Source organism: Podarcis vaucheri, assembly GCF_965113315.1.
Source record: "Podarcis vaucheri genome assembly, chromosome: 2".
Lineage (NCBI taxonomy): Eukaryota > Metazoa > Chordata > Lepidosauria > Squamata > Lacertidae > Podarcis > Podarcis vaucheri.
The window spans coordinates 29,402,952-29,429,867 of NC_138760.1; positions in this window are offsets into that span (position 1 = coordinate 29,402,952).

Here is a 26,916-nt window from a genome sequence, read left to right on the forward strand (position 1 = left end):
CAGCCCTGCTGGATCAGCCCAGGGACCCATCTAGTCCAGCATTCTGTTCTCACAGTGGCCAACCAGTTGCCTATCGGAAGTCTCTGACACTGGAGGCAATGCAATATATTTCCCCCACAGATTTGTTCTGTCTTTTTTCTTTCCTCATATGGAATGGAATCGTCACCATTTGCACCCTGTGTGCCCTGTGCAGCCATCCCTGGGACAGGAACTGCCCATTTACATTATTTTATCATATGCCTGCCTCTCTTCCTTTTCTTTGCCCATCACAGATGTCGCAGAAAAACTTGTACTCTTGTCATACTTGTGATATACTGTAGGATCCCACCATGCTGGAAGAAATTAAGGCAAATGCCAGCAGAAAGAAGGAAAGCCTTCTGGCAGATAACTGACATAACTGCAACCTGTTGCATCTGTTGGAAACAGAGGGAATTTCTGAAATGCGGCAGTTTTCTTTTCAACCAGCGGCCTTTTATTCTTAGCAGGAGAAAACGGTTTTCTTTGCACCTCTGAAGAAGACCAAGTAATTATAGAACTGGATGATGATAAAGTTTTGGATATGTTAGAAGCAAATAAATCTGGATCTCACCTCTAACCAGCAGCCCTCAGTTGTTGTTTTTCTCAAGCAACTGATCTGAAAATTTGACAAACGTGAGATGGGAGCTGGCAGAATGTTATGTTTATATCGATATTCCTGTGGAAACTAGGTCAGTTGCCATCTTTTTAAAAAATGCAAGCTGTTAGCCATCATTTACTGTTGGTCTGCAAGGTTACACTGGTTCATTGATTTGCAGAGATATTTATTTATTTAGGGTGATAAATAACAAATCAATATCTAAAATATTCAAACGAGAAGGGAAAATGCTGGAATGTGCCACACCGAGCTGCCCATTTTAGGAGGCCAGGAGGGAAAACATTCCCAGGTGGCTATTCATCCGGAGAACTTTTCATCAACTCTTAGGTCCCTGTGGAATGCAAACAGTTAAACAAATAGATACACAGGGTGTGCTTCCTAAAGTGGCAAATCCCCCTTTTCCAAATATGTGAATGGTGTCTGCAGAGGAGGTGACCAATGGTGTCTGCAGAGGAGGTGACCGTCTTGTCCTGTTATCACTGATGTTCTTCTTGTGATAAAAAAAGAAGTCCCAACACTACATTATATGCTCTTATATTATGCTGCTCTATTGGCTATTCAGTCAGCCCTAGAATGTATGCAATAATAATAATAGAAAGAAAAATATATATTTATACCCTGCCCTCCCTAGCCAAGACCGGGCTCAGGGCAGCTAACAACCAATAATAAAAACAAGTCGATTAAAATACAACTTAAAAAACAAGATTAAAATACAACATTAAGATGCAGCCTCTTCACAGGAGGAGAAGGAAAAAAGAAAGAGGGGGAGGGAATGAAATTGATTCTAAGCCAAAGGCCAGGCGGAACAACTCTGTCTTACAGGCACTGCGGAAAGAAATCAGATCCTGCAGGGCCCTGGTCTCATGAGACAGAGTGTTCCACCAGGCCAATGGCAGAGTTGAGAAGGCCCTGGCTCTGGTTGAAGCTAATCTGACTTCCTTAGGGCCCAGGACCTCTAGGGTGTTGCAATGTATGGACCTTAAGATCCTCCGTTGGGCATACCGGGAGAGGCGGTCCCGTAGGTACGAGGGTCCTACGCCATAAGCATGTGTCACCTCTAATGCAGGCCTGAAAAAGGTTTATATTCTAGGGAGACTCAAATGAAACCTGAAGGGCAGGTCTCCTCTTAGTTTGACTTTCACAGTCCTCCTCTTTGGCTTACCCAGAGCAGGCCCTACCACTGGGCAGAGGGAGATGCTTGCCTCAGGCAGCAGATGCTGAGTAGCAGTGGTAGCCCCTAGCCATTCTCATCTCATCTGAGGATAGATCTGTGTGTGCCACATCCCCTAAATTAGCCTCCTGCCCCCAGGTATGCTGCTCTGCTGTCTCTAGTATTGAAATAAAATGCACCTGCTAGTCTTGTCATCTCATGTTTGACCACATCCAGCTTACCATGGTTCATGAATCTTACATTCCAGGTTCCTATGCAATATTTTTCTTTACAGCATTGGACTTTCCTTTCACTTCCAGGCACATCCGCATCTGAGCGTCCTTTTGGCTTCGTCCCACCCGCTTTATCAGCTCTGAATCTACTTGTACTTGTCCTCCGCTCTTCCTCAGTAGCATGTTGGATGCCTTCCAACCTGAGGGGCTCATCTTCCAGTGTCATAACTTTTATATGCCTGTTGTTATTGTCCATGGAGTTTTCTTGGCAGGGATACTGGAGTGGCTTGCTGGTTCTTTTTCCATGATCACTGCAGATGGTGACAGCATGAAAATAAAAGACGCCTGCTTCTTGGGAGAAAAGCAATGACAAACCTAGACAGCATCTTAAAAAGCAGAGACACCTCCTTGCCGACAAAGGTCCGTATAGTTAAAGCTATGGTGTTCCCAGTAGTGATGTATGGAAGCGAGAGCTGGACCATAAAGAAGGCTGATCGTCAAGAATTGATGCTTTTGAATTTAGCTACTGGAGGAGACTCTTGAGAGTCCCATGGACTGCAAGAAGATCAAACCTATCCATTCTGAAGGAAATCAGCCATGAGTGCCCACTGGAAGGACAGATCCTGAAGCTGAGGCTCCAAGACTTTGGCCACCTCATGAGAAGAGAAGACTCCCTGGAAAAGACCCTGATGTTGGGAAAGACTGAGGGCACAAGGAGAAGGGGATGACAGAGGACGAGATGGTTGGACAGTGTTCTCGAAGCTACCAACATGAATTTGATGAAACTGTGGGAGGCAGTGGAAGACAGGAGTGCCTGGCGTGCTCTGGTCCATGGGGTCACGAAGAGTCGGACACGACTAATCAGCTAAACAACAAGTCCTGTCATGGAATTGTAGGGTGGCGTCTCTATTTTGTCCTTTGCCTTAGGCAGAAAAGTGTCTCAGGTTGGCCAGGGGCTTATTAGTACCATGGGCTCATTCTGTGATATAGCAATGGGAATTATATTTAGATCTATATTCATTTATTTATTGTAGGGGGAGATGAGCGATAAGCTCCCCAAATTACGCACTTGAATGTCTAAGTAATTCTCTCCCTTTGACACCAACCTATTCAGAACAAATGCCACTACGGTAACAAAATTTAGCATGCTCCCAATAATTCCTTCAAGCCCTGTACGAATGTTATTTATTTTTTTGAAGCGAAACCGGCAGTGCGCCAACCTCTTGGTGAGATGCAGTAATCCAATAAGTGTATAATTTTCATTTGCACACTCACAAATTAAACTCCAGCTGCTACCCACCGTTAACCTGATCAGCTCGGAGAGGCATCATTAGTGGAAAACAATGGTGTGTTCCATTCTTGCAAACAACACAGAGCTACGAGGGAGAATAGGAAAGTGGGGCGAGGGAGCCAACCTCTGTCCCTTTTGTGTTGGAAAGGTGAAACCTGTGGTATTAAATAGCCAGGTTAATATAGGTCAGTCACAGTTGGAAAGAAAGGAGATACACGCTTCATTTGTGTTATCTTTTGTGCAGGCAAGATATGAACCGATTAAGCATGAAAAAACCACACACCACACATTGAACTTATTTTACCCAATACAAACGACTATTTCCTTATCATTCTAAATTAATATGTCAACACTCAATATTAAAATGTGATTTAAATGAATGAAACACGATGTAAAATTCATATTTGTTAAAGGAGAAGAAGCCAGATGCTTTGAACACCCACTAAGATGTCATGAATAATCCAGTAAATGTGAATTATTTCTGGACCAGGATCCCTCACTTGAGAGATCTCACATAACCACACTAATGTGATACCAATTTTTTATTTTCACTGCAAATGTCCCTGCATTAAGGGGGGCAGGGAAGAGATGCTTGCAATATCTCTGCCTTCCACATTTCTGTGCTTTTCCTGGTTTCCTATCTGCTCCTGTTTGGACATGATTTTTATTTTATTCTAAAGGATGTGCTAAAAGGGACGCGGGTGGTGTTGTGGGTTAAACCACAGAGCCTAGGACTTGCCGATCAGAAGGTTGATGGTTCAAATCCCCGTGATGGGATGAGCTCCCGTTGCTCGATCCCTGCTTCTGCCAACCTAGCAGTTTGAAACCACGTCAAAGTGCAAGTAGATAAATAGGTACCACTCCGGTGGGAAGGTAAACGGTGTTTCCATGCGCTGCTCTGTTTCACCAGAAATGGCTTAGTTATGCTGGCCACATGACCCGGAAGCTATACGCCGGCTCCCTCGGCCAATAAAGCAAGATGAGTGCTGCAACCCCAGAGTTGGTCATGACTGGACCTAATGGTCAGGGGTCCCTTTACCTTTAAAGGATTTGCTAGTCAGGGATGGGGAATATTTTTGGTCATCTGTATCATTTTTTTGCATGTTTTTACCCATTCCAATTTGCTTCTACTTTAATCTTTGAATTCCTAAGTTATAGTTAAACTTTGGAAGCTTAGTGCAGTGGTTTTCAGCCTGTGTGCCATGGCACCCTGGGGTGCCTTGAATGATGGTCAGGGGTGCCGCGGGCAACATTGTCCTCTGTCCCTCTTTCTTCCCCTTTCTCTCTGATGTCCTCTCTTGTCTTTGCCTCCCAAAGGCTTGCACACCTGTTTGTTGCAGCAGCCTTGACTGCAACCTCCCCAGATGAATGGTGCCTCAAAGAGGCGCTTCTCTTTGGCGTGGGGTGGGGACAGCTCAGAGATCAGGGGCAGCAGCAGCGGCTGCCTGGAGGACTCCCAAGTACAGTGGTACCTCGGGTCCGTTCTTAACCTGAAACTGTTCTTAACCTGAAGCACCACTTTAGCTAATGGGGCCTCCTGCTGCCGCCGCGCCACCTGAGCACAATTTCTGTTCTCATCCTGAAGAAAAGTTCTTAACCTGAGGTAATATTTCTGGGTTAGCAGAGTCTGTAACCTGAAGTGTCTGTAACCTGAAGCGCCTGTAACCCAAGGTACCACTGTAGAGGGCTGAGGTAACACTGCACAAGGGAGGGTGTTTGAAAAAGGGTGAGGGGCTGCTAGCTCTGCAGGCAAGGGGTGACATAACTGGGTTCCTGAGTCCCACAGGGGTGCTGCAGAAAGAATGTAGTTGGTCAAGGGAACCGTGGACTCAAAAAGGTTGAAAACCTCTGGTTTAGTGATATCAGAAACTTGCGGTGCCGTACTTTGCAACAGAAGAAAGCCCTGCTATATCCAAGCACAGGAAAGTTTGCATAAGATACAGCCTTAGTGGAAGGAAATGGATTTTAGACCGGGAAGAGTTTTCATTTTGGATGGAGGCAAGTGCAAAATGAGAAATCGATTCTGTTCTCAGAAGGAGGTGTGCTTGAACAACATCGTTCTGATAGACCTTTTCGCAGCTTTTAAATGCAACAGAGACACTGAAAATCCATAAGTGCACTGGGAGTTTGCTGTGTTCCCAAAATAGAGCTATATGCTGTTTAATGCAAAGTAGCCCCCCTCCACTGGACAGAAGGGAAGAAAAGATTTGACAACGAGCCCACTGCTTTATGAGGTACCTTGGACCATTGAGGCCTACTGCATTTGGATCCAGCCTACATTATTTCCAGTCCCTTTGTTTGTCATCACTGACCTCATTCAACGCCATGGTACATTGACAATATTGTAGTTGAGCCATCCATGGCTACTCCCAAAATCTCTTTTTCGATTTGACATTACTAGAAAACACCCTATAATGACCGCTCCACGCTTAAAACGGGGGGCGCCCTTTGTGTGGACGCGCGCAGCCCCTAGATCTCCAACAGCATAGGCTTGGTTTGCCTTCCCTCAGGTGGGATACCTGGAGCTCTCCGCCTACCTCTGTCAGTTGTCCAATCCCACCTGGGGGAAGCGTTGCCAAGGAGACCAGGCCAGGTAGGGGAGGGATTACCTGCCCACACAATAGAGGGAGGATCTTACCTGGGAATCCTCACTTGGCTCCAGAGCTTCTCCTACCCCACGCACCCTCAGTTAATGTCTTATTTACAGGTTAACTTTTCTTCACAGGTTTTGCAGGTTAACTTTTCTTCACAGGTATGCGGGCGCTGCTACGTTAAGGTCCCTGTTAAAGGGCCGGAAAGGAATTTCCCTGCATTGGCAGGTTTCGCCTTTCCCGTAGCAAAACGTCACAACTTTGGCGGTATCAGGCCTTGGGCGGAATCCTTTAGTCCATCTTACTCTTTGCGGCGGCGATACCAGGGTTCCCCGTAAAAGGGGTTTCTGAAGGGAGGCTTTGACCGTATGCAGAAAGGTCGTCATTGCTCTCCCCTGCGGCGGCGGCGTAACGGGGGCGGCTATCTCTGCTTGAACATATGTTCTCCAGAGCCGCCCCCCCCCACACTGGATAACCCTGATGCTCCCTAGGTCCCCGGCTGGGGACCAGGGAGGGAGAACGCCCAATGCCTGAGCCAAGGTCTACCCACATTTGAAATTTAATAAAGTTGTGGCCAATTTAATCCCATAGCACGTTGTCTTGAGTCGTTATTCCACATGACAGGGGGGACCGCACGGGATCTGGGGACTCCGCCTGTCCACGCAATTCCTAATGCTGGAAGTCAGGAGGGTTTGCCCTAATACGTTCCACTTTACATTTGCAGCGGACCTCATTTGCCAGGTTGTTTTCCACCCACACCCTCAAATCCTTTTGGAGCTCTCTGCTATCTGCTTGGGTTTTTATCAACCCCCCAAAATGACTACCTAACTGCTCACTTTCTTTGTGCTTGAATACTAATGCAGATCCTTGGGGATCCCTGGTGCTTACTTCCCTGTCCATGTAACCCTGACCCCTGCTTCCTGTTCTTTATTCAGATACCAGTCCACAAAAGGTCCTGTCCTCTTATCCCATGGGCCCTGAGTTTATTCCAAATACATTTGGTAATGACTTTGTCCCACTTTTATTTTGTGCTTTAATAAAGACACAGTTGATTTGCAGGAAGACCTCTGGCGATGGAAGAATTTAAAGATTGCATAAAGAAAGCAAAACGTTTTATTTCCTTTGCACTTTGGGGTTCCTTACTGTGGCCTATTTTCTCAAACAGAAAAAACAACAACAAGCAAGCCATGCATTTAGTCAGTGGTTGGTCACTAACAACCTGGCAAAGGGATTGCAATGCATGCTGTCAAAGTGACAGTATCGCACAGAATGGATTAACTAAGTCATCAATTAATTAATTATAAAGGAAAGTTACTCTTGTAACACAAATCTGTTCAATGGCTCTTGTTTCCCAAAGAAAACATGTACCAAACCAGCTAAAGAAACAGATCTGTCATCACTTCTGGCAAAGGTGGACTTTGTTATTCTTAATTAACTTTTCCACCTGCGCCTTGTATTTGGAGGAGCAAGACCTAACAAGTGAATATTTTCCAAAGTGCCCAAAACGTCTGAGAAATGTAGGATTCCCTTGAAACTGGGGCAGGAGTGTCTTTAACTTTCATATTCACCAAATCGGCAACCTCAGAGTGTAACTAGGACAACATTGCTGTCGTTTGGCTGCCCCCCTGTGCCTTATAAATCATCTGTCTAGGTGAGACCACTGCTTCCATATCATCAAACACCTGGAATTTATTCATTCACTGCAACAATAGGCACAATACGTCTCTAGCCTCCTCTGTCTTCCGGCCATCTCTCTGTATGCTTTGTTTTATAACTGTTAAGATAGGTAAATGGCAAGGCCAGGCAAACTCCCTAGGAAACAATGGTCAGGGTCAACCCTAGCATGTGGGTAAGTTTTTCAGTGCCTTTGAGGATACTGTGTTCTGCTTTAAGGTGTCAGAAACCTAAAATCTCAGTTGAAAGGAGTAGCTGCCACCACGACACTGATAATAATATGAAATCACAATTCCAAATTTAACTTTGTAGCCACTTATAATTGCCTTATCAAACTACAGCAGCCGTGCCAGGCATGTCGGAAAAGGTCTTCCAGTTTTTTGCGTGAATGGTATTAATAAAATGCACACCACCCTGGATTCAACCTCTTCTGTTCTTTCTTTGTACAGTAGTACCTTGGTTTGAGAACAGCTTAGTTTATGAACAACTTGGATTAAGAACGCTGCAAACCCGAAAGTAAGTGTTTTGGTTTGTGAACTCTGCCTTGGAAGCAAAACATGTTCCGCTTTCTGTTGAGTGTGTTCCATTTGTAAATTGAGTCCCCCCGCTGCTATGGGAAAGCACCCCTTGGTTTAAGAATGGACTTCCGGAACGGATTAAGTTCATAAACCAAGGTACCACTGTATCTGCAAGGTTGCAAAAGAGAGAGAGAGCGCCTCTGTTTTCTCACTAATTCTCTTCCTTGTGGGTCATGCATGTAAAATCCGTTACTTCAAAGTCAATGTAAAAGAGTCAGGTGCAGAGGTCATCCTTTTAATTAGTTCAGTGCTGCAATATGTCTTCTGATTTTTCTGCCCATTAAGCATTGGTTGTCTCCCTGGTCAGCTGCACCTCCAATTCTGAAAAGAAGACGCATGGGAGGAGTTTCCTTATGACACATTTCCCTGATGGTTTCTAGAATGAAAGAAAGGACACTCACAAATACTCCAAAAATAAGACAAACACAACCAAAACCCTGTAGCCCACCTGAGAATTTCACTGAGATTTCCTCTCCCCCTTAATAATTTTCAAATGCAGTTTCTTTTCTCATTAACTGATGGGAGAATGCACAGAAAAACACACACACACAAACACAACTGTAATTTTGGCACAGTACAAGTTTGAATAATCAAGGAGTTTATAATATAATTTTGACTGTGTGGTAGACAGCAGAGGAAGGAGTGATGAGAGCAGTAAAGGATGACGTTAGCTGACAAAAATATGAATAGGGAACAATGAAAAATTAAAATAAAGTCAATTTTAATGTGGCATTATCCTGGCACTACATTGCATTGAATTGGGCAATATTTTTATAGCCTCCCAAAAGCACACAGCAGTATATAAGTGCAAATAATAGCAGTGACTGCAACTACTGTCATTAATAAAGCAACTCATATTCCTGTCTTGCTGTTCAGCAGCTTCAGGCGGATGAAGTTATAATGGGAATAAAACTTTAATAGAATCAATTGACTCGTAAACCAGCAGGCTGCTTGTTTGCTTCTTAAAAATACTTACATAAATGGAGCCAGCATTTACTCTAATGAGAGTTATCAGCAAGCCACCCAAGCTTACGTATTAAGCATTATATTTATAGCCCAGTCTTATAATCTGTCACTCAAGTGCTAAAGCATCTGGGAATAATCTCCAAGGCCTGCCTGTTTGGTGCAGGGACCTAAATGGTGCCTTGTTCCAGAACTGGGAGGCATCAGCTATGGGCGTTTGAGAAAAGCAAATGGGGAGAGGACATAAGGCAGCTTAGTTTGTGGAGGTCCTTGAGGAGCAGCCCCCCACCCTGTTTGCTCCTGAGCATCACATTCCCACCTACCGTGTTTCATTCCACCTTATGCAACAAGTGTGACGCTTTTGCTCTCTCCCTTCAAATGCCAACCACAAATTGCTAGTTTATAATCAGGTTGTAGTGGCAGTTTAAGGTGGGAAGATGGAACTGGTCGGACAAGGAAACTGTTAAACTCAACACTTTTCTTTTGCTAGAGAGACACAGGTGGCGCTGTGGTGTAAACCACTGAGCCTTGGGCTTGCTGATCGGAAGGTTGGCGGTTCGAATCCCCACGACAGGGTGAGCTCCCATTGTTCGGTCCCAGCTCCTGCCAACCTAGCAATTCGAAAGCACGTCAAAGTGCAAGTAGATCAATAGGTACTGCCCCAGCGGGAAGGTAAATGGCGTTTCCAGGCACTGCTCTGGTTTCGCCAGAGGCAGTTTAGTCATGCTGGCCACATGACCTGGAAAAACTGTCGGCCTGTAAAGCAAGATGAGCACCGCAACCCCAGAGTCATTCGCAACTGGACTTAACTGTCAGGGGTCCTTTACCTTTTCTTTCTTTCTTTTTCTATCAAAGAGATCTGCAAATATGTGACCACCTTAACTTTGTGCCATAGAAAGTCCCCCCCCCCCCGAAAATGAGGAAACGTCTAGTTTTCAAACTTGCACTGAAATGTCAGATTTTGTAGGCAGGTATTGCAAAAGGTCTGAAACATTGAAATTTCAGTTGTCACTCTCCCCCTAACTGCTATAGCCCTATTAGCTTCTATGGGTACAATTTGACAGAAAGTCCCATAAATATCAAGTTTCACTGTTTTTAGCAGGATTAGGATTATGTTCTGTGAGTTCCATTAGCCTATTCCTTTCACTGCCTTTCCTCCCCAGTTCTGCAAAAATCCCAACACTGTGCAACAAAAAGCAATTCAAACCCTTATACTTTAATTATGCGGTGTAGAGTTTTTGGTAATTCCCCTAGTTGCACTTTAATTCCTTTTCTATAGTACTGACCAAGCAACATTCTTGTTTCTGCAGGTAAAAAGTCCCCACATCCTCTTTTCTAGTGTTTGGCTGCGCAACCATGAGTCAGCATAAATTTCAAGAAAGTTTTCTGTGATGTAATCCTTTCCTATTCCTGCTGTAATTTGGTCTTCAAATGTATCACCTCGGATGGATTTCTCAGACGCACAAATATCCAATGTTCTCTCTTTTTTAATGTTTTAAAATTATATTGCCATTTCATGTTTTATTGTTCTTGGTTGCAGTGGGTGTTTTGTGCACAAAGACAGGGCAAGTGTTGAAATAATAAATGATAAGCAAATATAATACAGCTGACTGCTTTAAAATATGTCTCAAAAGAGTGCTAAGGATGGAGGATTCCATATCTAGGTACTGGCTCAGTGCCCCTTATTGGCTTTGAGTATGTATCTAAATGCTGTTACAATTGGTCAAATGCGGAATTCTGTTCTGAGCACATTGTGCTCTTTGAACGGAGCTATTTTCCTTAGCCGAGTCTATGGGCTTTCACTTGTTAACAATATTTCTCATGTCTGTGCAGCATCAACATTCTGCTTCTGGTGAGTGAAGTGTGAGATGCTTTACATGAATTCCAGTGGAGCCGGCATTCAAGATCACATGTTGCTTATATTTCACATTTATATAACCTAGTCATGAGACTGATCTCATCTCATGGCCACTTGTTCTCGAGCAAGAGGAGATGACAACCTTGGAGATGTACATGTACACAGCTTTTATTTTGGAGTTTCTGATGGTACAGCCAGACTGATATTGAGTTGCCAGCAGGAGCCTTGGGGGATCAATCTTCACACAGCCAATGCTATGATGCGCGGTTATATACTCTCCAACATTTCTATGATGAAAATAGGGTAATTCTATTCCATCATCATCATAATAATCTTACTAGGTTGTTCCAGCCACTCTAGGCGGCTTTCGACATATATAAAAACATAATAAAACAGTAAACATTGAAAATCTTCTCTATACAGGGCTACCTTCAGATGTCTTCTAAAGGTTGTATAGGTACTTATCTCCTTGGCTCAGGGGTCACTTAACTTCATATCCTCCAACCTTTGTTTGGTGAAAACAGGGATGTCCTAAGGAAAAGTGGGACATTCCAGGATCAAATCAGAAACAGGGACAGGTTTTGTAAATCCGGGATTGTCCCTGGAAAATAGGGACATTTGGAGGGTCTGTGATTGTGGTGTAGTGGTTAAGAGTGGTGGACTCGTAATCTGGTGAACTGGGTTCGCGTCTCCGCTCCTCCACATGAGCTGCTGGGTGACCTTGGGCTAGTCACACTTCTTTGAAGTCTCTCAGCCCTACTCACCTCACAGAGTGTTTGTTGTGGGGGAGGAAGGGAAAGGGAGAATGTCAGCCGCTTTGAGACTCCTCAGGGTAGTGATAAAGCAGGATATCAAATCCAAACTCGTCCATGTCCTCCTCGTCCTCGTCCTCCTTGTCCTCCTCCTCGTCCTCCTCCTCGTCTTCGTCCTCCTCGTCCTCCTCGTCCTCCTCCTCTCCTCCTCCTCCTCCTCAGACAGTTCACCCACCATTACACAGAATGGAACTGGATGGTAAAGAGGCAAGCTGAAAGTTTGATCCTCCGCACTGTAGGCTGTATGTACAGTGACATGCTGAGCAAGATTTGGATTAAAATGATTTACTGCAGACGTGGCTAACTTTTTCTGGACGCAGTGATGGCCAGACACCTTTCTGAGGGTCACATAGCAGCAATGGGTGCAGCCATTGTATAGGCACACATGCACTCACATGTACACACACACGTACTGCACAATCAGCACACATAATCAGATATGCTAGGGCTGCCATTCGTCTGGAATTTCCTGCACATAGCCAAGATTTGGCCCTTGTAAACAGCATCCGGGCGGAAATTGCTGAAATGTCTGGGGAAATCCAGAGGTATGTGTAGGTGTAAATTTTGGCGAATTTCCTTAAAAATAGCTCAAAAATAAACAAAAAACAAAAGCAGCTCAGCAACTTTTGTATCCGGATTTTTCACTTTTTGAAATATGGCAACCCTAAGATATGTAGGCACACTCACACATGCAGTCACACTCTCTCTCACACACAAGCACATGCGGATGAGTCATTCTAGGCAAAGGAAAAGGCAGTGTTTCTCCCTACTCAACCGCCAGTTTGGGGCATGTGGAAATGCTGCCTTCTCTTCTTAAAGAATAGGCAGGCTTTATCTCCAATCTTAGCACCAGTGGACTCTGTCTGCGCCTTACAGATCACTAACTAAAGAGCAGACAGAGTGCTTTATCTCCCGATGAGATTGAATGAAAACAGTGGGACTTCCAAGTCCATTGGTAAGCCTCTAACATCTAACTGTAGGGTTATTTTATACTGATTTAACTATTAATATGCCATTACTGATGGGATCTCTTATATTTCAGCAGGGAGATCATTCCACAGCCCTGGTGGCACCAATGAAACAACCCACCTCTATATTGCAACAAACCAATAATCATTAGGCCATGGCAAATCTAACCAGCTTGGGTCTCAGGGAGGTTCACAGAATAAAATCAAGATATAAAACCACAAAATACCTAATAAAAATAAAAACAACAACCTAATAGCCCCCCCACCCACAAAAAACACATTTTAAAAGGGCATAGGATGTAAATCAGATCAACCAAAGGCCTGGTTAAAAAGGAACACCTTTGCCTGGTGCCTAAAGATGTATAATGCAGGTACCAAGCAAACTTCCCTGGGGAGAGCATTCCACAGACGGGGAGCAACTGCAGATAATAATAGAGAGCCAGTTTGGTGTAGTGGTTAAGAGTGATAGACTCGTAATCTGGGGAACCGAGTTCGCGTCTCCGCTCCTCCACATGCAGCTGCTGGGTGACCTTGGGCCAGTCACACTTCTCTGAAGTCTCTCAGCCCCACTCACCTCACAGAGTGTTTGTTGTGGGGGAGGAAGGGAAAGGAGATTGTTAGCCGCTTTGAGACTCCTGAAGGGGAGTGAAAGGTGGGATATCAAATCCAAACTCTTCTTCTCTTCTTCTTCTAAGAGACCTGAAAGGTATTCTTGCCGAATCCTCTCATATAATTGCTATAGCAATTATAATGGGATATTCTGTATTTAATGTGCACCTTTTAAGGCCAAATTACATGGTGAAAAATCGGGTCCTCCCTTAAAGAGGGCATGTATTGCAGTGAAACCTGGAAAACTGACACCCTGTGTTGTGGGTAGGTACGTTTGGATAGCCACAACACCTGATTGGTAGGTGCCTCAAAGCTGGTTGCAATCTGGCCAATGGGATGCAGGCTAAATGGATCAAGGGACCTATATATACCCATGCATGTGACCCAGAGCTTCCTCTTTTGGTGTGTGCATTCAGAACACCTGCCCACCTCTCCCTACCTTTAGGGTTTTGCACTTGACCATGCTATGCTGTTGCCTGTCATTGGGACAGGGGCATGGCAGGAATTTTCCCCACTTGGCTGATTGTCTGTTGCCATTTGGGTTTCGCCTGCCACGTAGCAAATCATCACAACTTGTAAGGTTGTGGATAGGCTCTGGTTCAGGTGATAGGGATGGGAGAAAGCTCACACCATCCCTATGTGAAGGGTATTTCGTTAAAGGAATCCAGGGACTCAGTGGTTTGGTCAACCCCTGAGAGAGGGTTGTGCCCATGCCTGAGTCCAGGGGGACATTTGGGTGGTGGAGATAGCCTGTTCCCGGCTTTCCACTTATCCAGGTGTTCACCCTTGGCTAACCTATTCTGGAACCCTGGGTCAGCGCTACTTGCATGGCAGGGAGCTAGTCGAACCAGAGCCTATGCAACCAGTCACTTTCTGTAATCAATAAAGTTGTGGCCTAAATTCTGCCAAAAACCAAAACCAAAATTTGAGTCAAGTGTGAATTTATTTAGAGGGGAGGTTTCTGGGTCTGAACACTCAAATAAATAACCTGTGTGTCTTGATTTTGCCCATTACTGTGGAAAACGCCCATGTGCTCATGAAGCAGAGACCTACAAACTGTTCTTATACCCAAACATTCCTACTCTCTCTTTCCTTCAAGTGAATCATATCTATATAATGCAACAGGACCACATCATGTATTGCCCTTATGTTCTTGAGCTTTATGAAGAACATTTTGGCCTCAGTGGTGTTCTGAACTACTCCTGTCTCTTCAGTAACAGTGAGTCAGTTGCCGTGAATGCCAGGGTTTGTAACAGTGGATTTGTTAGAATTTCACGCGTTTTCAGTAGTCAGTACAAACACACGAAATGACATCTTCCTCTAAAAATAGCATTCTGGAGTTTCAGAGTACGTTCATTTTATCATTACTATTATTTAAATGAGTAAGGGATGATGCAGCTGAAATGATACTTTGGTGACATAACAAAGAACATTAGAGGTCAGGCCAGATTAATTTGCCACGGGATCAGCTGGAGAATATTAAACCTCTTAGCTGTAATCCTTTGATAACCAGTCCTATAATGTAATCATCAGTGTACATCCAATAACATCCATGTTAATTACTTTGGAATTATTCATTTGCTATTTAATCAGAAGGAAAGTTTCAAGAAGCAGGCACACAAAAATTAAAATACTACATTTGGAAAAGAAAAGGTGGAGGCAGGAGGGTTTTGGGGGGATAAATATATGTTAATAACAGAGTTGCAGGGAAATAACTTAAGGGTATGTTTGCACAAAATGAGCAGCGGCAAAACACTATGTGAAGGGATAAATGGAACCAATCTTGGAACTTATCCTAACCTAATTAAACAATGGGTGATATCCAACTAAGTCACACTCAGTGTTAGGCCCATAAAAATCAATGGAGTTAAATTCTTGTTGCATATCACCCCAATCTCCAAGCGATGCGAGATTCCAGGGATTCCTAGCGCTTAGCATGGGTTCAGATTTCCTTTTGGAAATGAGGCACAGCAGAGACTGTGGTGTCTTTATGATATAAGGTTTATTTACCCATATATACAATCTGAACTTGCAATGGAGGGGCTCACAGCATTAACAGCCCAGAAGGGTCTTGTTTCTCCCGTAGCTGCAGCCTTGGATTTAAACAGAAATCAAACAATGCTCTCAAATGTTGTTCTGACTCTCCAACTTGCTGCTTCACACCACCCTCACTTTCAACTTCAAACTCTGCCTTTTTCTGTTGAGTGAGGGGACCTCACCCCTTTGCCATCTTGCACTGAGCCCCTTAATCCCTTTTAATGGCTCATCACTATTGCCTCATCGAAAAGGCTAGCCTGGCTATTCCAGGAATTAGAAGTTGGTTAAATTCTTGGTTAAATTCTAACACTCACTGGATCCATTGATTAGAGGGGACTGGTACTCAGCTTAACACCACAAACTCATAACATTACTTAAATCTGTTGATTTCAGTAAGTCCTCCCTGAGCATGACTGACATTGGCTATCACCTTGTATGAGTGGATTTACATGAAATTCTATTGGGATTAATATGAAAAGTAATATTGATACTGACAAACAACTTATTGATCCAGGCTATTATAATTGGGCAAACCATTTCAGTGTCAGATCTGCTGTGCTGCTGATGTGTGTTCCCTTTAACTCTGTTTAATTGAGGCAATAACAGTAGCCATTAACATTCATTGGTATGTTTTTAATCTTGTTTCCTACCATTATTTGTGGGATAGGGGAGGAGAAGGGCAACTCAGGGTCTTTTTTCTTTTTCTTTTTGTAAAAGTTGTACACGAACACATGCAGTTCACCGCGATGGCATTGACATTCCAACAGCTGATAATAAAAATAATACCATTTATTTACATTACTGGGTTAGCCAGAAATCCATTCCTCACACGCCTACTCAGCAGTAAGTAAGCTACCTCTGCTCTCCAATTCTATTTACCATTTTGTTGCTCGCATGAAGACCAAATTAAGGAGAAGAAATTGCAGGTGCAATTTAAAAGAGACAAGACTGTTGCTTTGTTTGTACAAAGACACAGCAAGATAAATTATAATACCCCTGGGGATATCCAAATTGTTACATGATGACCATGGGCAATGGTGAACAGCAGCAGAACTGCAGATGGAGAAATCTGTTGTGCAAGGAGTTCTCGCAACACAGCCCGCAGAATCAAAGTCAGCTATATCATTTTTACAAAGCGCGAGACAAGCAGTTTTACGAGCTGTGGACCAAAATGAACTGAGCTTATCCTGTGTCACTGTGAGAAAAAACAAATGAGTACATACATGGTTGTGAATCCCATCCCTTGTGACGATGGGGTTCCACAGGCCCATTTCAGCTGTGCACTTTAGAACACATCCCAAAATCCTCGGCAATTGCCCAGGAAACAAATCCACCTGTGAAGTCTTTCCTAAGACCTGGAAAGTCAAAACACACTCTGGATCTTAACAGAGATGGAAATAAGTGAACAGGGACTTTGATTTGAGGAACAGGTGACCTTGGGACTTGGTTTTATATGTGGTTGTACTCATTAGCTGAGCGGTAATTTCCTGTACTAAGTGAAAACATTTAATAGAGTACATTTGTGTACTTTGCAATGGCTTCACAAGTAGCATGGCACTACCAACCCTCTCCACATAATTTTCCATCCATGCAGTGTTGATTTTCATATCCCTTATCCCTCAGTCACCATGTCTGCATCAATATTCTTTTTTTTTTATCATGCTTCCTTGGAAAATTCACACTAGGTTTACAAGAAGCAGCCTCAATCAAGGGCAAAGGTTTATTTGAAGTAAAATATTGCCAGGATCGGGCACGTGTAGAAAACAAGCTTCCTTTGTAATCGGTACTTAGGGCAACAATATACGTCTTTAGCTTTCTTCTTACAGTAAATGATAAAGTTAAGACCCACACAGCCATTGCTAGGAATTTACTATTTTAGGTAAATTCTGATATCGCTGGTACCAGAGACAAAACTTTCATATCACTAGATACCTCACACACAGCCAACAGACCTTTGTTTTAAATATAAAGGAGAGCCAGAGCAGAACCAAAAACAAAATAAAAGGAAGTTTCCTGGTAAGCCATCATTCCTAGGAATCCTATGTTCCTAGACAAAATGTTTTTTCATTATAAATCCAAATTAAGCAACCAGAGGCTCTACATGACCCTCTGCTCATAAAGGATGTCTCTGTGTCGCCGTTGTTCTGGAACAAAAATAAAAGTTGACTTCGGGGTTTATTCTTGTTCTTGTGCCCTGCCGCGTAACCCAATAAGATTTATAAATCTTTAATCGTTGCTGGTTTGCTCTAAATGCTTAATGATGACACGATGTTTGCCTGGGCGCTGGAAGCACTAGCAATGCGGCAGGGTTACAGATTGGCAATGCTGTAAATAAAGTCGGGGCGGGCAGAATCTGTGTGGGGTTTGCCATAATACCACAACATCTGTGGCTTTAATTATAACACCACAATAGTCAGTCTCTCTCTCTCTTCCTCCCTCCCTCCCTCCCTCTTGTGTGTGTGTTGTGTGTAATTATGTAACAGTACCTCTCTTGGGTAGCACATGATTGGCTGATAGCATGGTAGGTGGTGGGGGAGATACATATTTTTAAATAACGAGGCGGTGTGTGGGAGAGGAATGAGATCATTTGAAAGAAATCATTTTTTTGTGGGGGTTTTTAAATTAAACCTTAAATTATTCAGCAAGAAGTGTCAGAATAAGGGTAAAGGCAGACCCTCCAAGTGTCCCTATTTTCTAGCGACCATCCCAGATTCACAGAAGCTGTCCCAGTTTTTCTGATGTGACCCTGGAATGTCCTGCTTTTCTTTTCTTTAGGGCGTCCCTATTTTCATCAGAGCAATGTTGAAGGGTATGGTAAAGGTATAGGTAAAGGGACCCCTGACCATTAGATCCAGTCGTGACCGACTCTGGGGTTGTGCCGCTCATCTCACTTTATTGGCTGAGGGAGCCGGCGTACAGCTTCCGGGTCATGTGGCCAGCATGACTAAGCCGCTTCTGGCGAACCAGAGCAGCGCACGGAAACGCCATTTACCTTCCCGCCAGAGTGGTACCTATTTATCTACTTGCACTTTGACGTGCTTTCGAACTGCTAGGTTGGCTGGAGCAGGGACCGAGCAACGGGAGCTCACCCTGTCGCGGGGATTCGAACTGATGACCTTCTGATCAGCAAGTCCTAGGCTCTGTAGTTTAACCCACAGTGCCACCTGCGTCCCTGAAGGGTATGGTAGGATGTCCCTATTTAATCAGAGAAATGCTGGAGGGTAGGGAGTTATGTGACCCCTGAGACAAGAAGAGAAGTAACTATGTACCTTTAGACGATATCTGAAGGCAACCCTGCATTGGGAAGTCTTTTTAAGTTTGCTGTTTTATTATGGTTTTTATATATGTTGGAAGCTGCCCAGAGTTGCTGGGTCAACCCAGTCTGATGGATGGAGTATAAATAATAAAATGATGATGGTGATGATGGAATAGAACGTCCCTATTTTTATCAAGGGAATGTTGGAGGGTATTTTAAAGGGCGAAACTCTCCAGAAATGGGTGATTTAGAGCAGGCTGGGAACCTAAGGCCCTGCAGGGGCTGTTGAACTCCAGCTCCCATCAGTCCCAGCCAGCTTGGCCAGGGATGATGGAAGTTGTAGTCCTACAAGCTACAGATTCCTCACACCTGATTTACAGCATCAGCATGATGGGACACTTCCAGAATCCTCAGATTAAAAGGGGGTGGGGACTTTACAGGCAAGAGGCAGGTCAGGGTAGACACAGGGCTTAATCTCAACTCACCAGGACAGAGTCCTGCAAACTATTTTTTTTTTTAGTGCAAGAGCTCAATTCTGGATTTAAATGGCATTTGCTTTGTGCTAGCAGTTTTCAAGATGTTGCTACTCCTATGCTACAGAATTATTTGAGTATGCATTTATTAAAAATGATTTATAGCATTGTACAGCATAAAAAACGAATACCCCAAAATGAGAAGTGGAACATAATATTTCCTTTCCGAAGCTGTTTCTTGTCTGTTAATATAACACATCCCTTAGTGAAACTTATATTGCTTTATTGCTCCCTCTTCCCTGCGCCAACTTGGATAAGGTCTAGAAAGGAAAATATTTGTGCCAACCTAGGTTTAAAAACAAAACAAAACAGAACCAAATAGGGAGGGGGCCTGGTGCTGGGTAATACACAGATATTTCCTTCTTATGTACTACCAATAGTTATTTGGCAGCAATGCAGCCCTCTGCTTAATGTCAAAACTTGCATGCAGATGCCCACATGTCTTCCTGGACATAGGTGTGAGTAGCACTGCCTAGCGCTTGAGGTATCACTTTCCTAATTGTAAAAAAAATAAAAATAAGATCTTTTGGAGAAGCAGGTTTGTTGTGCAAGAGCTCCCAATCAGCTTTAATTGCACGGCCTGAATTTGCTGGCATGTGTTTGAATCCCACTCGAAAAATGCAAGAGTCTGGAAGCATCCTTAGCCTTCCTCCAAATTACTGAATCTCCATTCAATTTTCTTCTTGGAAAGGAGCAAAAAAAGGCACTTTGAAGCAGTTGCACTCCCCTCTTATCTTTTAAGCGCTGGAGAAGGGCATCCTCCCATGTAATCTACAGTGCTATGTTTAAACTTGCCTGGATTAATAAATCCTTGTGGCAAAAATCTTGCTTTCTGGACTCCAGTCAGTTATCTCCGAGGAGAGAAAAAAGGAGCATATATATCCTTCTTTGTTATGTCATATATTCAGCGGCAGGGAAAGCTAAAGTCTTCTGGGCGTATAGCTGGGGCTACCCATGTGCCTTTCCTTCATTATTTCTCATGGGTAAATCCAATTTGGGGGAATTTATTGCTTTGCTCCCTTGTTTAGTCGGAGCGATTAAGTCCCATTAGGCATTAGCAGATTCTTTTTGTAATTGTGCAGAGGCATAAAAAAATAAAGTAAACTTCTCAATAAACCTAAAATGAGGAGGATTGGGTAATGCTATTAAGCAGGGGCAAGACAGAAATTTCTGTTCGTCTGTCACAATATTTCAGCTGGAGATAATTATTTACACAGAATAGGGGGCTGTCACTGGGCTGGGTAAGTTAGTGCTGGAGAGTATTAATAGCTGGTAGTCCAGAATCAAAGGCAAAGCAAACAGTGTTGTTTCATAAATGGGATATTTTGAGATGGGAGAAGGAGAAAGAGATGAAAACAGCTTGTTGTTGTTGTTGTTGTTGTTGTTGTTGTTGTTGTATTGACTTAGAACATATTCTTAAACCCACTTCAGAATTAGATACTCTAAAACCCTCTGTACTTGGAGCAGCCAGTGGTCAAAAGTCAGGGATGATTGAAGTTGTGGTCCAGCAACATCTGAAGGGCACCACAGTGGCTACCCCTGCTCTACACAAAACACATCCCCATGGGTGCCAGCAAGTGGAAGAAGTGATATCCTCCGTAGGAAGCCCACACTGTTCCAAGTAGCCATCTATGTGAGTGTGGTGGCATGCGTGGCTGCATCTCTGATCCGTGTGGAGAGTTTCAAGCATCCCAACCAGCCTTCAATTGCCTACAGTATTAATCGTACCATTTATTGCATTTACTCATTGTATTCTACCCCAAGGAGTATCAAAGCACCTTACAAATAAATATTGTATATATAGAGTATTAATTTCAAGCGGATATTTCGGAGTGTGTATCCCACCCTCTGAATTTTCCCCACTCCAAAGGTGAATTCTAGGTAACTTGAATGGATTTCAAATAAGGAGTTGTCTCTCAGCATGCAAAACTGCTATTTCCTCTAGAGACAACACAAAACATTTTTTTGTAGCTGGGGCAGAAAAGGATGTCAATAATCACAATAACAAACAAACAAACAAACAAACAGTGAATAATTGTGGAGGGGGAATGAATATTTCATTTCTAACTACTGAAATACACACCATATTTATCAGTCTATACATATATCTATTTATCTTACATTTGGTTTGATTGTTTTGATTATTTAATTTCTATACTACTTAATATATTTAAAGATATCCCAAAGCAGTGTGCAAAAGAAGACGAAGCAACAACAGGTAACTCCTACTGTGCCTATTTCTGACAGGCTACAATGTTTTATAGGATGAGTGGAAAAACCTTAGTTCCTTTTCAGGGAATAAAACCCCTTCCTGATCCCAGTTTGTTTCACAACAGAGGTACCAGAAGAGAACATATTTGCCAAAATGATGATTAGCAATTGCGGCATGAAGATATTTGCTGACAGAGTGAAGTGCGCTTTCCAAACAGTACGTGAGAAGGTCAGTGTCTGGGTAGCTTAGCAAATAATGTGAGGCCTTGTTATGTAACCCATTTCACTGGAATTAAGGCTTAATCACAAACGGCACAAATAATGAGGACTTTCTCGTGGCAATAGTACATAATGCAAAGCAGCAATGCTCTTTCCTTATAGCAGTTCTGCAGCATGCAAAACCCACAGATATCGTATTTCACTCTTTAAAAAAATAATAAAAATCAACCTGCTGTATAGAGGCATTCGGTCTGCCAATTTGAGCTTTCTTGCAAAGCTGTTAGCAACTCTCCTGAATAAATTATGTGACTTGCCCGAGCTTTTATAAATACACAGAGATTTGTGTAGGAATGACTTGTAAATAGGCAGATTTAGATGGGATCGGCTTCTAAATAGGTACACAAAGTCACAGAAACAATAAATTTCTGTCGAAGTTTTGTACGTGTGCAGGGACGGATGTATCCTGTGGGGCGGGGAAGGGTACACACTGTGTGAGGAAATCTTTCCCTAATACCAGAAAGCCTCAGGGGTTGGGAGAACTTCAATAGTTGTGTTCACTTAGGAGAAAGAGAACTGCAAAGCAACATAAACCCAGACAAGACCAAGGTTCCATCTAGTTCCCACTGAACTATGGCCCTGAACTAGGACCTATGACTTATGACTCCTGTCTGGCCCACAAAGGCCATAACAAGGTCAAAAATGCAACATGAAAGACATTATAAAAAAAGGAGAGGGGGTAGATCCAGCATAGAACTGAACATCGGAGCTAGCAGGTTTCAGTCCCTCAGGAATGGACCCAAGGGAAGCCTGCATGTTCCATTAGGTCCACCCCAAGAAAAGCCAACCTCCAAGCCCACCCATGACTGGTCCTGGTCAGCGAGGCAAGTGACTAAAGCCTTTAAATAGCCTCAGCCCAGTATAGCTGAAGGAACGTCTCCACCCTCATTGTTCTGCCCAGACACTGAGGTCCAGTGCCGAGGGCCTTCTGGCGGTTCCCTCACTGCAAGAAGGCATGTTACAGGGAACCAGGCAGAGGGCCTTCTCAGTAGTGGCACCCGCCCTGTGTAACGCCCTCCCACCAGATGTCAAAGAGATAAACAACTACATGACGTTTAGAAGACATCTGAAGGCAGCCCTGCTTAGAGAAGTTTTTAATGTGTGACATTTTAATGTATTTTTAATCTTTGTTGGAAGCCACCCAGAGTGGCTGAGGAAACCCAGCCAGATGGGTGGGCTATAAATAATAAATTCTTATTCTTATTCTTAGTATTATTATTCAGTCCTGCCAACCAGGAAGCCCCCACACCCAGAAACTGTGCCAGTTTGGGAGAGGAATGGCATCACCAGCACACAGTGCCACCACACCAAGAAACTAAGTGGACTTCTCAAAGCAGCTCTGAAATAAATTTTGTTTTGTTTTGGGGCTGGAGGTTGTTCCCTGCCGCTTTAGATACGTTTCATGCTTATTGTATATTTTCTTCTTTCTAAGCTGCTCTGGGAATGCCAATTGGCATTCAACAAGCAGGGAATAAATTTTAGAATAATGAAAAATAAGACTAGACCTGGGTTCCCGTGTTCGGTTAAAAAAGGCGGAATACTTCATCAAATTACAGTGACGAGTATTCATGTCTGAACATCCCATTTTAGCCTGTTCATAGCTCTCAAGGATTATGTTCCTTTGTTGCTTTGTATGCTTTATAAAGATTTCTTCTTCTTTGCCGTTAGTTAATTCTATTGTGGTGCAAGATGAGACAGACCTGCAGAAAACATTCTCTTCTGTATTTTTTGTCCCTGGGTTTCATAAACCGTGTTCCGTTTGAACATGATATGACCTTCGGTAATTATGCTGGTTCACAGGTATAAAGGACAAGACTGCACATAGAAACAAAGGCATTCTGTGCTTCCCAGGAGATCAAGAAATTGCACTGATTCATGGCTAGTGCTTTCCCACAGTAAACAAACAAAAGGGAACACAGAGCTCATTCCCCCATGGATGACAAGAGACAGCATCAAGGTAGAAGAGCAGAAGGCATAATCGCTCTCGGCAGCATATTGCTTTGGTGCTTTATTTCTGTAGGCCTCTTTTACCTCCTTCAGTTACTCAGAATGTATTATTGTTACTGATACTTTAAAGGAGAAAGCAGGAAAAAAAATACGAACCTTGGAAGCTCTAGGACGGTAAATACCAAACATGAGAAACTGATCTTTTAATAGAAATTTCTCTCTCTCTACTTGTGCCTCACACCTTGAATGGCTGTTTAGCTGATGGGTTAATTCCAAAACACTCATCAAAACCAACTAAAATTGGTTGGCTAGTTGTCATTGGGGTGCAGGCTCAAACTGCGGTCCACACGACCCATCAGAGAATGAATAAAAGTGAGGGAGACAAATTAGACACAGCATGTTATGAGGCGAAGTGTGTCACACCCCAGCTTCGTGAAAAATGTCACCAGTTTCAGAGGAGCTCCCTAAAAAAAAAAAATCCTCATATGTTTTGCCTCAGGAGGAATCCCAAAATTTGCTTTAATTTTTTATTCAGAGCCTTATAGCAGATTTTTTAAATGAAACTTTGTTTTGTTCAAAATTCCTTGGATGTTTTACCTGAGGAAGTACTCCCAAATTCACCCCAAGGGGAATTTTGTATATAACTTCAATTTTACCAATGGATTAGGAAATGGAAATATAATTTAGGGTTTCAGTTGATGAAAGCATTCCCCCGAGTGTTCATTACATTGCAGCAGATAAATGCACTGAACTCAGAATGTAGTAGAAATATGTCTATATTTGCTGGTCATCAAAACAACACAATTTTCCATTTTGATTGCAATTCGTAATTCTTTTGAACTTACACACTTGGGGGGGGGATACACAAATAAAAGTCATGAGGACTCTTCCCAGCACAAACGCCATTTCATAGCCAATATGTGATGTTAGGATAACCTGATTTTGTTCCTCTTAAACAGGCCATTAGCTGATTCTGCAGTGATTTCTAGTGCCCATTGTGCTTTACTGTAACCAGCTCATTCATCCTTAGAATAATATTATGAAGTAGGCTGCATACATATCTTTCTAAAAGAGTGGTGATGATAAATAATAATCTGACACAAATTTGACAAAATACAATAAGTACAGTACAACCTAAACACGTGACAGCATGCAAGCTATAAGCAAAACAAACAAATAAGCAAAATGCCTGGCAGTTAAAAGCAAGCAGCAGCTTTTAAAGCAGATCACACAATAGAAAATCTGCAGCAGCACTCTAAACTTCTTCTCTTGCTGTCCCAAGAGTTGAAGCCTTAATCCACTGTCAGCAGAGAGCCTGCCTGGAAGAAAATAGATGGGGGGGGGGGTCAAGGAGGTAAGCTGAGGATGGGTGGCGGGTTCATCTTCCTTTCCTCTTTAAATCAGATACTGCTCCCACCTTGATCCTGGGTCTTGTTTGAGTACGAAGACAGAAAATGGTTACATGTTGTGGGGCGGGACCGTTTGGATGGCCACAACACCCCATTGGTTACCCCTCTGTTGCTGGGGCAGAAATTTCATCAGTTGGGTTGGCTACTGGCTGCTGAGGGGCAACTTAAGCTGCTGCACGTCGCTGCACCCGCCCTCCTCTCCCTATATTTAGGGTTGTTCTTAAGGCCTTGCTATGCCTGTCTAGGGGTCGTTTGTTTTGGAGCAGGGGCCCGGTAGGAATTTTGCCATTTGGGTGATTGGCTGGTGCCACTTGGTTTTTGCCTACTGTATAGCAAATCGTCACAACTTTGTAAGGTTGGCGGTTAGGCATGGGTTCAGTGTTTTGGGGAGAGGACGTGGTTGGCTGTGCCTGCCCCTCCATTGCTGTTGCTAGGGAATTCCATTAAAGGAATCCAGGGGCTTGCTTTGCTTTTGTCCGAACCCTGCCAAGGGGCTAGGGCCACACCAGATCCCCTGGGAGCATCTGGGGTGAGCTGTGAGGTCAACGGTGTTCTCGCTCCTCCAGGATGCTTTCCCCTACTGACATATGGTGGTGCCCAGTGTCAGTCCTGTTCCTGCCACCATGCATGTTCAGGTAGTTTGGAACCAATGCCTAAGCAACCACTCATGTGCTGTAATCAATAAAACTGTGGCCAAAATTAATGCCCAAAACCTTAAACTAAAATCTGTGTCTATTGTGTCATTTGGGGGTGGTTTTGGGGGTCTTCACACACAACATCAGTGAGATGTAAAATAGCAAACAACATTGCAAATAATTACTTGGGGAGTGGCCATCCCATTGTTTCTGTATTTGGCTGTGATCCCCCCCCCCCAGGCAACTGCAAAGTCCTGGAATCCCAAGGCAGAAAGCTCAGGTACTCTGAGCTTGTCCTTGTGGAGAAATGTAAGCAAGATCTTGAGGCTGCCAGGGAGAAAGAGAGTTTTATGCACACCTCTCAGTTGAATCCTGCATTGGGATCTTTGGTTAAAGGTAAAGGTAAAGGGACCCCTGACCATTAGGTCCAGTTGTGGCCGACTCTGGGGTTGCAGCACTCATCTCGCTTTATTGGCCAAGGGAGCCGGCGTACAGCTTCTGGGTTATGTGGCCAGCATGACTAAGCTGCTTCTGGTGGACCAGAGCAGTGCACAGAAACGCCATTTACCTTCCCGCTGGAGTGGTACCTATTTATCTACTTGTGCTTTGATGAGCAGGGACCGAGCAATGGGAGCTCACACCGTCGCTGGGATTCGAACCACTGACCTTCTGATCAGCAAGTCCTAGGCTCTGTGGTTTAACCCAGAGTGTCACCCGCGTCCCGGATCTTTGGGTGGTAGTGCTTTAAATTAGATGTGAGGGTGATAGAGTCAACTGGTCACATGTATCTATACAAAAGCCACACACCTAACCATAGCAGTTCAGGAGAGTGGCTGGTTGCAAGCTTGTAAAAGCATCCCACCTATCTTATTTCCTAAGCAGTTTGGACAAAATCATGAACCAATCTCAAAGTACTTGCGAGGTCAACTGTGAGTTCCATCTCTTCCCTTTATAGCTTTCTGCTACATTCAGGGAAGCGAGAGAGGGAGAGAAGAATACTCATTTGGCTTTTGTATTCATTGTTCTTGTACCTCACGTTGCCATGTGCGAAGTGGGATTGGGCGTGAGTCAAAAGGACATGGGATTAGAGGAAGCGTGCGACACAAAGCAGACTGCACAGGCCTTACAATGTAATGGGTTAAAAAACAAATAACAGATGGTGACATCGGCAATGGGTACTGACAGTGCTGAAATGTGATTAGGAACCTATTTTTAGTTACTCGAATGAGTGTGCCTACAAAAAAAAAACAA